The following is a 14,383-nucleotide window of genomic DNA, read 5'->3' as shown; positions in this document are numbered from 1 at the left end:
ATTTAAGAGCTGATATCTAGCCATTTCCCATGTTTTCTTGATAATAACCAAAATCACTTAAGTTCTAGCATCAATAGCTATGGCATTGTACTGCCAAAAACAGTGCTTTTAGGCATTCTATGTTTTCTTTTCTGCCTCTTTTAGTCACATGATACACACAGGAGTTAGTACTTGATTGCATAACCATTGTTTTTGATGACTGCAGCCATGCGTCTTGGCATGCTCTCCACCAGCTTCTGACATTGTTCTGCTGTCACAGCAGCCCATTCCTGTTGCACAAATTCAAACAAATTTGCTTTGTTTTTGGGCTTTTTTTTTGTGGTTCTCCATTTTGAGTTTGATGATTTTCCACAGGTTTTCCATTGGATTCAGATCTGGTGATTGAGCAGGCCAAGGCATGGTTTGAATGTTCTGGTTCTCCATCCAGGCTTTAACTGACCTTGCCGTGTGGCAAGGGGCATTGTCTTGTTGGAAAATCCAGTCGTTCGAGGCAGGAAGGAGTTTTCCAGCTGATGGAAGAAGACTGTTTTCAAGAGTCCTGTACATGACCTGGTTCATTCGCCCTTCACACAATTGCATTTGCCCTGTGCCACCCATACTGAAACAACCCCAGATCATCACTGATCCACCCCCATGTTTTACTGTAGGGGCAAGACAGTCTGGTTGGTAGGCTTCTCCAGGCTTCCTCCTAACCAGTAAGTTGGCTGGAGTGGGCATCAATTCAAAATTGGATTCATCACTGAAGAGAACCTTAGCCCAGTCATCAACGGTCCAATCCTTGTGATTAGCAAAGAGTAATTGGGCCTTCCACTGCCTTTCGTTGATGTAGGGCTTCTTCTGTGCCCTGTGTGACTTCAGACCAGCTTCAAGAAGTCAGTTTCGAACTGTCCTTGCCGAACAAGTCACATGTCTTGACAGTGCCCACTCATTTTTAAGGTCCCTGGAGGTCTGACGACGATTCCTGACACAGGAACGGATGAGTGCACGGTCATCTCGTTTCCTGCCTCGACCAGCTAGCAATTTGGTAGTACCATGTTCGGCTTGTTTTTTCTTGGTGTAATGAACGGCTGTCTTGGAGATCTTCAGTTTTTTGGCTACCTGTCTCTCACTCATGCCAATTTCCAGCAGTGCCAAGATGGCTGCCTTTGTGGCTTCACATAATTCTTTTGTTTTAGGCATTATGTGAGAGCTGACAACTTCTGAGTTGTGCCACAGCTTGAATGTAAGCAGGAAACCACTCCAGGCCTTTGCATGTGCAATGCTGCTGATGACATGAAATGGTCTCTTATATACCCTGGGAATACAATTCACCTTAAGCATTTCAAATAGGACATAAAGTATTTTGTAATTAGCTGCATTTTAGTCGTGTTCATTGTATTCTTCAGGTAATATACCTTTAGTGATACCAGGCATTAAAATAAACAAGAAATTGAAGAAAACAAGGATGGTCTAATAATTTTTTCCATGACTGTATATATATATACATATATATATATATACTGTGATTTTCTCTTAATACTTGAGAGAAGTGAAAGCCTCAGTTCAAGTATTTCAGTATAGTATAGCTTTATACTGCTTACAGTTACAGTGATTATTCCCACTGTAAACATATAAATATAGACATTAGCCATGACAGAATAGGATATCATATCTTACACATCTTTTTCTGAATATATGTTTCTGTGATGTTGTCAACACTGTACTTTTTATCAGAAGTCACTCTGCATGTGTACTTGATGCAACTAAATGGAGTAATTGAGAGGCTTCTTTGAAGAGACTTCAGACGTTTTCTCCTACAGAGATACAGTTGGAGTTTCTATTTCTTTGCCTGCCTGTTCCGAGCCTAATCGTGTTTTTGACTTTATGACAGTTGGTTTTTCTTTAAATCTTAGAAACCATGATATAATTTACTGTATAATCACTGGTACAGATCACTTCCATCACCAAATTTGAGATCTTTGTGATGATGACATATTATGCTGATTATTAGAAGTTGAAAACTATTACCTGCAGCATATCTGTCCCTTGGTTACTTTGCCTTATCTGGTGTATATACTGAGGGGTGTACATGTTAGGCCTAGTCCAAACATACACAGGTAGCCTATTTATTAAAACAACAGTTTTCCGCCTTCGTTCTTAAAAAACCTCCATCCACTTGAAAACGCAAAAACATAAATAGAAAAAGTGTAGATAAAAGCACATCTTACACAAGTCACTTTAGTATTGTTTGACCAGTGAAACAGAGAGACCCGAGCTCTCTCACAGTGAGGGGACATTACTGGAGAAGCAGAGCAACTTCATAACATGGAGGGAGGACAGTGGTGAATTCAATCCTTATGTTTTCGACTGAACACAGATGACTCACGGTAACCTCTTCCCTTCACTTCAGATGTGATGAGCATGATAAGACCTCTCTGATGCCCTTCTCCTCAAATAGTCAATTTGCAGAAATTAATACTTAATCTCTGCTAATTGACATGCAGAATTTCTATTTTTCACTCAGAATAATGACATTAAGCCATCACACTCTAGAAAGTTGAGATGGCACACAGTTGTAAAGTTGCTCTCACTTTTTACCACCATGTCAGCAGTTACAGCTTTAGGGATGGCAATTTGGGTCAGTCAGACAGTCCACCAGTTTTGTTCCCCTTGAAATATCTCAAACGCTATTGGATGGATTGCCATAAATTTTGCACAGACATTCATGGTCCCTGCAGAATGAATGATACAACCGAGCCCCTGGACTCTTTATAAAGTTCCACCAGCAGGTTGATGTTTGTGGTTCACAGTGAAATACCTTGACTACTTAAGGAAGGATTGCCATGGAATTTGCTACAGACATTTAAGGTTCCTACAGAATATATTCTGACTTTGATGATCCTCTGACCTGTTGATGGCGCTAGAGAAAAGCAAGGTTTTTACTTTTAGAGGTCCCATATGGTAGTGTTGTGAATTCCTTCATGCTGTCTAAATAGCAGCCCCTGGTGGCCGACATGATCACAGCAGATGTTGTAGAAAGGTGTGCTTCAAGCCACTATAAAATGCCTGTGCTCAGAATTGCATCTTTCTTTGACCCATCCACTCCCTCTACCCTGCGTTCCTGCTAATAAACCATGGTTATGGATGGATATTAAAATCTCAGAACTTGCAACCCTCGTCAAGCGTCTCTTTAATATGAGAATCTCAGGCGGTCAGCCAAGTGTCTGAACCTGCAAAAAGTAATTTTGAATATGGTGCTTTGAGCTGGGGGCTGACTACCTAAGTTCATGACAATGGAAATGCAAGAGCAAAATGAGACAAATGATTAATATGGAAACATGAGACTGAATTAACACAGCATAGGACCTATCCTAGGAGAGAGGCATAAACCTCAGTGTTATGGGTTCGAGGATGGAATACAACCTACAGGGTCAGGGCAAGCCATCTCTGTACTTCCCATGGATAGAGAGTCTCTGTCAAACATGGTGGAATCACTGAAGAAAACTGAAATGGGGAAAACTAATTAAATGGACCTCATTAAAAGCAGAATGGGGGAATTTGAGAAACATGGCAAGAAAAGACAAGAACTGTTGGAACATATCAGTATTTTACTCATGGGGCTGAACACAGGTCAACCCCAAGTGCAGGATGATCCACAGCTTGAAACAAATGATGATTTTTGCTTATTAAGCAGGTCTTTGTGCCATATACATTCTTGTAAAGTATCAACACATTCCACAGAGAGATGCCGTACCTTAAGATGAGCCATTAGGACATCTGTAATTTTGTGATGTCACAACTATACAGACTCTGCCTGCAGCTCCACCTCCAGCACAACCCACCCTAACAAAGGCTAAACAACCTTAATAACAACCTTAACAACTATAATTAACAACACAATGCTAAGTGGTCATTCCGTCGCCAAGCTAGCCCAGTACAAGACAGGAAAATGTCAAGGAAATGTAGCACGGTCACTGAATGTCAAACGGCTAAAGTGTTTTTTCTGAAATACTGGAGCATTTTCAACCAAATTTGACCATCTGTTCGGCTCATTTCAGCGCTGACTGGCGATCGCCATTTGTATTTACCAGTGAGTTTTACCAAGCTACAGTAGTAGGCTACAATCTGTGGTTGGCCTGTGGTTGGCCTGGTTGTGAATGTCTCAGAAAACAGACACAACGACACAAGACATCATGTTCTTGCTAGAGCTCCAGAGAGAACTGTGAGAGAAGAGATGTAAAACTCTACTTAGATGGTTTGTGGTACTTAAAACTTTAAACCACAAATATATCTTCTGATGGATATCAAACTTTTATGGATATCAAAATAAAACACCAGTTAACTGTACAATATGGGACCATTAAGTGTATTAAATATCTCAACATCTCAACATGTTTTTGATCAAACATCTGCAAAGTAAATGACATTCCCGTCAGTATCAGCTGCACTTTGTGTTAAGAACTAGCAAATGTTAGTATGATAACATGCTAGACTAAGATGGCGAACATGGTACATATTACACCTACTAACCATCAGTGGGCACTGTCACTGTGAGCAGGTTAGTATGCTCTTTTAGCTCAAAGCACCACTGTGCTTAGGTGCAGCCTCACAGCTCTGCCTGGCTATAGATTCTTTTATCAAAGTGTCTAGTGTGTACAAATATAATAATTCAATCTTCTGTTTTAGCATCTCCACTGACAAAGCCACAGCTGGGGCTTCATTGTTCCATACATTGTGAAACAGCAAAATGATCATCTAGAGGTGAGAGGTATTACAGCCCGGCAGAGCTGAGAGTGATGAATAATGGATAAGAGATGGAGGACAAGCAAAGGTCTCACAGAGGAGAAGCTATTGGCAGGGCAGAGCTTGAGATCAATGCACAGAAGAGTGAATGAATAAGACAGAGATGAAAAAAATATGTGGTGTGTAACACCGTCTCTGAGTGTGAGGTGATGACAGATTTCAATGGAGTCAGAGACATTTTTTTTTCCAGGAAACTTCAATACCATGCTGCTAATCTAACAGACAACACCAGGGGAAACTCTGGATTTTTAGGAAGGTGGTATTTCACAGATTCTTTGAAGTTATCAGATGGTGAGAAGATTGGATATGACGCGACATAATGGTGAAGCCCCCACAGCCAAAGTGCCTGCACCACCACAAGCTCTGATCTCCAACATCAAACGTCCCAAGGGAGCAGCCGGAGGCTTCACTCCTCAGAGACGAGATCAAACATGTGAGGGTGGGGGTGGGGTGGATGAAAAAGACGGTGGCCATTTGCTACCCTGACAAGCCTATCGCATTTTACCAATTGCATGCATGTTACATCACGTATCATTTCATGGCATTACCGTCCATCTTTGATCACAAACAGAGGGGTCTCAACTTTGATCTTGTATGAAACGGCACAGAGGGGACAAATGAGAAATTCTCTGTTGCCACTCTATACTTAAAGTATTTTACAAAATAACACATCACTTTCTTGAAAGGACATTCAGTCTGCTCTTTTCCATTCTAGAAAAAAAAACAAATGGCAGGTCATTTTCTGAAAATGAGGTGTAATAGCTAGTCATCAAGAGTCCATTATGGAGCAGGAAACCAATCCCTTCTAAACTAAGATGGTTCTTCAAGAGGGGAAAAAAAGAAACAACCCTCAGTTCAGGCTGCAGCACTGCAACATCCATCTGTTCTCATGAGGACAGAAAATTTCCTTGTCTCCTTCATCCTCAATCTGGCCACAAATCACTGGGGAAATAATGTGTCAAAGTCTGGAGGCGATTGGAGGGCTCTGCGTGGGCATAGCAGGGCGCTGAACCTCCACAAGCTCGAGTGTGAGACTCATGACTCCCCTCCTCATTTGCTCATCCATCAGGGTGATCACAAGTCGGCCTGTTGAGCTGTTTGACAGAGGACCTGAGAGCCTCGATGCAGGAAGTAGGAAGCAGTACAGTAGTGGAGTAGGGGAAATGGGGACCATTAACACCAGCAGAGAGGCAGCAGAACGGCTATAAAGTTTCAACATTAGAGCTTTCGGCCAACGTTAAACATTTTGCTTGGGGAATATGAGTCCGTATGCAGCTGCAACGACCTTGTTTGTGATCATCAAATCAGACAATGATGGCCATTAACTGCAGTGCCACTTATGGTTGTAGCCCAGGGACGTTTCATTTAACACACCAACACCAAGAAGCTTGGTGGGGGGGTATTTGTAAAGGTGCTAAAACCTGCTCTGAGCAGGTATTGATCTCAGTTTTCAGACACAGTGTGTGGAATCATTGGGACCCGGGACACAAGGGAGCCATAATTTTCCCCCCGTCTCTCCTGCAGTGAGTCTGTGTGACCAGATTACATATAGGAGGGAAAACTACCAGAAAGTTATTGATGGCCACCGTCCATTTGTGGAAATATCAGATATTGAGAAATAGCCAGTGGTGGAATGTCGCTTATAACATTTACTCAAGTTCTGTACTTAAGTACATGTACATTTTTCATGATAGAAAACTGTCCTCAGGACAATTAGGGCTGTAACTAACAATTATTTTCAATATGAATTAATTACTATAGACTATTTTCTTCTCTTCCCGGGACTGTGACAAATGACAATTATCTTCTCAAACAGTCCAAGTTTCATCTTGCAGAAGATGAAGGAAATCCACCAATATTCATATCTGAGAAGCTGCAACCAGAGCATTTTGGCATTCTCTCTTACAATTAATTGATTATCAAAATTGTTGCTGATCAACTAACCAGTTAATCAACAAATCACTGCAGCTCCATGGGTGACATGACCACAGTGTCTTCAATATAAGCTACAGCGATAATAATATAAGGAGACTTTTTCTGCATTGAGTACTTCTACTTTAATACTATAACTAACAATTAATTGTAATGTATTGTAAAGTGTGGTAATAGCATGTGGATATAATTTTTTTCTGCTCACTCTTTGATATCCACAGGGATAATCTAAAAATAAACGTCTAAACATTAGTTTCTCTATCAATCACTGAAGCAATTTTCCCACTTAATGTACACCAAATAGGCAATACATTTGTGAATTACAGAATGATCAACAAGTAGCACCCCATTCACTTGTGTGATGAATGAAAACTCAAAGCAAATTAGCTGTTTATTTCCCCATATATAATGTGCTATCAAAGTTTCACCTCCATCAGGTTCTATCTGGACATGAAGAGAATACAATTTCATACAAAGACTCCAGCTCCAGCACAGTAAACAACAGGACCACACTGTAGTTCAATCCAAAAAGCTAATCGCAATGGGTATTGGAATAATGAGAGGCTCAACCTGAGGAAAATGGCTCATGAAAAAACATATCTGGTAGCTATTTTCGAGTGTCTCCTGGGCAATGGGCAAAAATTATGGGCAAAATTACATTTGCAATGCAAAAGCGCTACCTCCCTGCTACCTGATTCTTGCCACCACGGTCCAGCGAGCAGTTAAAATCCAATTTCAATTAAGGCGTTTGAGAAAATATTTATCAAGTTTTTTTCTCATTCTTCCTCCTCGTCCTCTCTTTAAGCCTTAGCCTCTCCAGGGCAGTAAGACAGGAGCATAAACAAAAAGCCCCTCTTGAGATTGAGAGTGGGGTCCAGATATATGACTTCATTCATGTCACATTTCCAGCGAAGGTCTCACTTCAAAAGTCATCCAAGTGCAAGATAACAAACTATTCTTTTCCCGGGAGGAGGAGGAGGAGGGACTCTTTGCTGCAAGTTCCCCTCCAAATCTCCCCCACAGGAGCTCTGACTGCCACCAGAACTGTGAAAGAGAATTAATACAATTTGTAGATGTTATTGCATTTAGATTAGGTTTATGATTAATTCCATTCATTAGTTGTCTTTTGGGTTTTTACTCATCACCTGGGCACAATTTTGTTTTCTTGATATTTCAGTTTCCAATGAAGGTGAAGTATTCAGATCATTAACTTCACTGTAAAATATCACTTAAGTAAAAGTATATAAGTATTATTAGCAAAATGTGCTTAAAGTACTGCTTATGCCAAACAGGCCCTTTCATAGACAGCATATTGTGGGGTTATTATCACTGCTGTGTTAATGTGTGAGCAGCTTTTTTGTAGTTGGTCAAGGTGGAGCTGATTTAACTACTTTATAAAGTGATGGGCTGTTTAATCTGTCAGTAACTGAGTCCTAAAAGCTTATTTCAAAGTGTGGTAAGTAGATTTCAACTTGCTTAGAACATCACATGCCACCAGAACAGCACCAGTGCTCCTTGGCATTGATTCTACTGGACTCTACCGGAGCGATGAACACTATTCTTCCACCAGATGTTTGCTCATGTGGTGTTTTGATGATGGTACAGGAGAGCTCCATCTAACACATCAGTCCAGTCAGGTGTTCAGCTGGGCTGAGATCTGGTGACCACGAAGGCCATAGAATATGACTCACATAATTTTTATTCAAACTGTTCACTGAGCCCTCGTACCATATGGATGTTGGCATCATCTTCCTGAAAGAAAGCTCTCCCACCAGGATTGAAATGTTTCCTCTACGGGGGACAAGTGGACCCACCAAACCATGCCTGCACAATTCCCCCCACAGCATAACAGAACCAGTGGACCCCCTCACTGTACGGGTCAACCATTCAGGCCTGTACCGTTCTTTGGCGTACACCACACATGCACTCACCCACTTGTCGACAATATGGTGAAGGATGACTCATATGACCATATCTTTTTTTTTTCTCTGTAGACTGGTGCCTCTGGTTTTTGCACCGCTGAACTCTGAAATGTGCATTTATCTTTATAATGAGGGGTTTATGCAGTGCAACCCTCCTATAATATCCCTCTCTATGTCACTGTCGGCAGTTCTTGCTGACACAGTCCGATCACGTCCTACACTGACATTCTCAGTCACCTGAGGAACAGTTGCTCTTCTGTTTTTTCTTATATATCATATTAATGCTCGAGCATCACAGTCATCAAATGTGTCGACCGCAATTTCCAACCCTATTTACTGACGTCTTTCTCATAGATCTACATGCAGGTGTCATTTCAGTCACTGTTACTGAAACACTCACCAGCTGAGCAGTCTTTGACTGAAGCTCCTGCCACCTGTGCCCTATCAATGAGCCCTCTTTCAAAGTCACGAAGATCTTTTTCTCTTGATTCAAGATCAGAACCAACTCAGCCTGCTCAGCATTTTTACACACGCCACAGAGCATAACTGGATGTTAATTGCCTAATTGCACCATGCAGTGCACAACGCACCAGTGCGCCACAGTTTACATTGGTTTCTCTCCTATGAACGAGCGAGCAGCAGCAAAGTTCATCACTCATCTGGGAGATTTGTAGCCTGCTGATCCCTGCTGAGCCCAGCAGAGGGGGCAGTCACCTCACACAGCGGTCATGTGGCACTTAGATGGGACCAGAGGAGTCTCAGCTCAAATCCTTCATCTTAAAAAACAGATCTGTGAAGTCCCTCTGACTAAAGCTTTTCTCTGGAGAAACCTTCAGAACGTTCACTCCTGTTTTATTCCTACTGAGTTACAGCGCATTAATCAGACTCCAGTAGCAAGAGGTTTATTTTCTGACACGCCAGGACTGAAAAGTCTTTACTCTGCAAACACAAACAATCCACCTCATTCATTTACATTTTACTTTGCAGAGTCTTTGTCGGTAGCCTGGTTAGGCAGTACCATAATCCCTCGTAATCCACCATCTCTCACTGGATGGCTTTGTGTTATATATAAATTCGTATGCGTGCAGTTGTCATCCAAAATGACTGCAACACCTTGGATTTTTTAACCTAAATATCAACAAGTAAAAACTAGACTAGACAGAAGCTGAAATCCAGCAATTTGTACATATCTAAATACAACACTGAGTGAGTGAGTACAGCACGTCTTCAAAATCACTACCAGACATTAACATGTAGTGCTGGGTCATAAAACATTGTATTAGGTGAGATGATACTAAAATAATCTAAAATAATAAGTAATTTCAGTGGTTCATCAATCTACAAAAAATTAATCAACAACAATTTTGATAGCTGATCAGTCCGTTAAGTAATTCATCAAGCCAAACATTCATTGATCCCATCTTCTCAAATGTGATGATTTGAAATTCAATATCTTTGGACATAACAAGAAGATGTCACCTTGTGTCCTGGGAATGCATGATGGACATTTTTCATTATTTTCTGACACTTTATAGATTAAATGATCAATAGGTTAATTGTAATAGCCAACCAATTAATCAATAATGAAAAGACAAGTGTTAGTTGCAGCCCTAAATAATTTGTCAGCCACTGGAGATTTATCCATAGTGTTCATACCACTATCTCTGTCATATCTCCAAGAGATATTGTAAGCAATGTTAAAAAATCAATTAGCACAACAGCTTTATGGAAATATTGGATTTATATTGTTATCACATCAGTGTGACAAAGTATTGATTTGTTGGGGCTTTTAATTTGCTGGATTAGCAAAAATCCAAAAAGTTTCTGAATTGCTCAGAAAAACAACGAGAACATCAACATCTACATCTACAGTTCCACTGCAGACCCATTTGGTGTACTTTATAGTTCATAACAAAAAGGTCCTTGAGAGAGGGGCTTTAAATTTGCAAATGAAACTTCAGAAATGCCTGATTTGGGTGGTGCTTCCTTCCTCCGGTACAATAACAAAATGTCCTGATGCTGCTGCCTTTGGTGCATGCCACTTCTGCTGTATCACCCTTATCAGTGGTGACATATGAAAAGAAAATCCTTCAATCCAGGTCAAATGAGCACTAATCTGCTCTGTTGGCATGATACTGAATCATTATGGTACAGAGCATCATAAAAAATAAAAATCTTAATCTGGACGCAAAAAGGAATCTGATTGTTTTCATGTGGATGGAACTCTGCAGGGGGCAACAATAAAGAAGAAACAGCCTTTTCATTCACTTGTTTTTTCAAAGCTATAAACATCAACAATGCAAACCCCAGTCTTAAATCTGTAGATATGAATATAAATGTGCATGGTCGTCCATGTGTGTATCAGCACACGTGTACTCGTATGCGTGACTGTGGCAGGGATAGCAGTCAAAAGCTATTTGACTAATGCATATCTGATATCAAATGGAACATAATCCCTACAAGTATAAAGGATTAAACACTCTGCAGTATTCACCTCCCCGTCTGCATCCAGCAAACTTTTGCAGTGAGGTTACAAAAAAAGAAAAAAAACAAAACAGCACCATATGTTCACAGACACCGTGAAGCACTTGAGAAAGTTAAGAATTAGTCAAAAATAGAAAAAGCTGCTCTTTGTGGCACTTTAGGAGGATGAGAGCCTGAACATCTGTGAGAGCAGACCTATCAGAAACAAAGCAGATAGAGATTTTACATTTGACTGTAAGTTATTTAAAGAGAGATTGCTCAGTTTCTTCCTCACAGTATTTAAAACAACTGTTCCTCTCAGGTGAAGGCTCTGTGTTTCCTTTGATAAGGTGGATGACGCACACACTGTGACCCACAAAACCACTGGTGGAAAGTGAAGTGACTATATCATTCACCCAAGTACTCTACTTAAATACAATTTGAAGGCACTTCTAGTCTACTTGAGTAATTCCATTTTATGCAGAGTTTTAGTTATTACATTGCATCCTGATTATTAACTACAGCTTATTAATACAAAATCTAATTAACAATGATGATGTGTTATTATCAACTAAGGTGCAGTGTGCAATATGTGAAGTACTTAAAACTAGCCCCACCTTTACCAGCTTCAACATTAATGCAATGTACACGCTCATGCAATAATCATAATCCAGTAATAAAACATATATTTTTCTAAAATCAGTTATTTTGCACAAGTTATTTTGCTTTTGGTATATCAAGTTTATTTGGATGTTTACACAGTTGTACTTTTACTCTACACTGCAGGATTGCTACTTAAGTAAAGGATCTAAGCCTTTGCTGACTGAATAGAACAATATAGTGCAGCACTATGAATGTCTTCCATCAAAGAGACCGTCTGAACACATGAACCTTTATGCTCATTTCTGGCTGGACCACAACAGTAAGGCCAGCCCCAATCACAAATATCCATGACTGACTGACTGAGTGATCACAGTTGCGTGATCATAATTCTAAAATCTGTCGGCCGAATGTCACTTGACTAAGTTTCCCTGTTGCTCTTTTAAAATGAACTGGTGCAAACAGCAGTGGTGCCAACGTAGCTACTTTTTTCATTATTCAACTACATCCTCAATTTCACTCCTTGAACATATGGTCCAGACATGTACTAGGTTGTGACCTAGTCTTGTTAAATTATATTGCGGAACAACTTTAACTGGTAGATTTCCAAAAATGTGGCACAATATATCTTGTTCAAATTCAGGGCTTAAGGCTTTTGAGAACCATCCAACTCTCCAAATCTTGTCCTGGGGGGGCTTAGGTCTCTGCTGGGGGAGCACCCTATAATTTGAACAGTTAAATTCAAACACAGCATTTGTAGCAATGCAAAAGCTCATTTACATTTACATATGTAAATTTCTCTATTTCTATTCATAGGGACATTAGACAACCTTTCAGTTCTTGTATTTTTTTTTCTCTTTTTATCACTATTTTTATGTGTTATTGTTTCATTTTGTTTGGTAACTTTGTCTCCTTTTATTAGTGTTGTGCTGTTTAATGTATATTTGTTGAACTTGGCAAAAATAAAGTATAAATCAGAAACACTGTGAAGACTGCGACAGCCTGGCTATGAAGATGCAGGAGCTCCATTTATCAGACCACCTGCTCCAGTCACTTGTGTTTTACGGCAAAATTGAGACTAAATGTGGCAAAAAGCAAATGTTCCCTGTTCTATAAAATCCGCAACTTCTATTGTTGAGGGTTATATTTGGTGGGAACATGGAGCCAGAATGTTTTGAGGCATTCAGCCAATCACAGAAAATGACTTCTGCTGCTCACTTCAGACAAGAGCAATTTCAGCTTTATCATACTGTAATATCTGAGTTTTTAAGTGCTGGCTCTTATAGTTGCAGATGGCCGACAGGCAGAGGAGACCACACTGCTGGCCAAGGACAAAACCACTGTACAGTAATAAATCAGCTGCTCTCCATTCACCGCAGGTGTCCTAACTTTAAGGCAAGAATCAGGGCGACAGGCAACCAGTTTGCAAGAGAAACAAAAGTGCAAAAATCACAATTAAAGTAAACAGCGCACTGAGTAAAAAGCAGATGCTGCACATCCACACGTCCAGTTTTGTATTTCTATGAAGTACTTCACAGCAGAATAGCAATTATTCTTGCTGTCTCCTTGTGTTTGAAGGGCGAAGGCAGGGGGGAATCTCGCTGTTGAGAAAAACATCGACCACAGAAAATCCATTTCAATTTGCCAAATGCCAGCGCAGGATTACTGACATTTAACAACTGATATTTCCCCTGAAACTCAGTGGTATCCCTCCATAACTCCATAATAGAACCTCATCTCACTGAAAGTGATTACACACGGCATAACTGCTCACACAGAGAAATCTGAGTATATATGTATCACCAGTGCAAACCACAGAATCTGAAAGGATTAGGCAGACAAGAGAGATGCAGCATATCATCTGCAAGACAGCGGGGTGACAAACAGTGTCGCCAATTTCCTTCTCCACTTGACTAGATAGATGTCCGGCCACTGCAGAGATTTTCCTGAGGGTGTTTTTTTTTTTTTTTTTTTTTTTGCCTGACATGGAAACTTCTCCTCAAGGCTGCCACAGACAAAAAGCAATATGTATACTGAATTTCCAAGAGACTGAGCAATAAAAGGCATTTGTCCTGTTTGGAGTTCGGCCCTGAGAGGGATGGTGGCTTAGATACACTGAGGTTTCAAACATCGTTCTAACTGGTGACATGATTTGTGTTTTGATTTGTGTCTTTTGCAACTACTGTAACTTTAGAGAGATGATTTTACAACCACACCACTCAGTCTTTTCATCCGACAGAAGAGGAAAAAGAGGAAGAAAAAGAGACAAAGAGCTCACAAACTGCTCACACTTTACGAGAGCTGACATGATTGGCCAGTTGATTGATTTGTGAATTGATAAAAATTGTGAGGGATGCTCAAGTTGAGGCAAATTAAAAATCTGACATGGCACTGCAGGAAAAGTCAGAGGATCAACAAACCGATTACAATTCATTCTGAGGAGAATATGAATGTGTGTAAAAACTGCTTGGTTATCTGTTTAACAGACATTTCACTCAAAACCACAAAGGTCAACCTCACTGTGGCTGAGGAAGTCAGAGGATCACCAGAGTCTCTAGGATTCATCCCCCGGGAACCATGCATGTCTGCACAAAATGTCATGCTAATCCATCCAATAGTTATTGAAATATTTCAGTCTGCACCACAATGGTGGACAGACCAACAGACCCACAGACCGACAGTCA

At 40.4% G+C, this 14,383-nt stretch overlaps 1 protein-coding gene across 1 annotated transcript in view; it reads right to left on the bottom strand.

The window, feature by feature from the left end:
* The window catches only part of st6galnac3 (ST6 (alpha-N-acetyl-neuraminyl-2,3-beta-galactosyl-1,3)-N-acetylgalactosaminide alpha-2,6-sialyltransferase 3), a 72,670-nt gene that overhangs the window by 45,944 nt on the left and 12,343 nt on the right, over positions 1-14,383 (bottom strand). The gene's annotated exons all lie outside the window — the stretch shown is intronic.

The sequence above is a fragment of the Trachinotus anak genome, unplaced genomic scaffold (assembly GCF_046630095.1).
Source record: "Trachinotus anak isolate AG129_WGS33_773 ecotype Australia unplaced genomic scaffold, CSIRO_AGI_Tana_v1 ptg000012l, whole genome shotgun sequence".
NCBI classification, from domain to species: Eukaryota; Metazoa; Chordata; class Actinopteri; order Carangiformes; family Carangidae; genus Trachinotus; species Trachinotus anak.
Note: the sequence above shows the minus strand (reverse complement) of the source record. Positions and strands in the feature narration are given on the sequence as shown.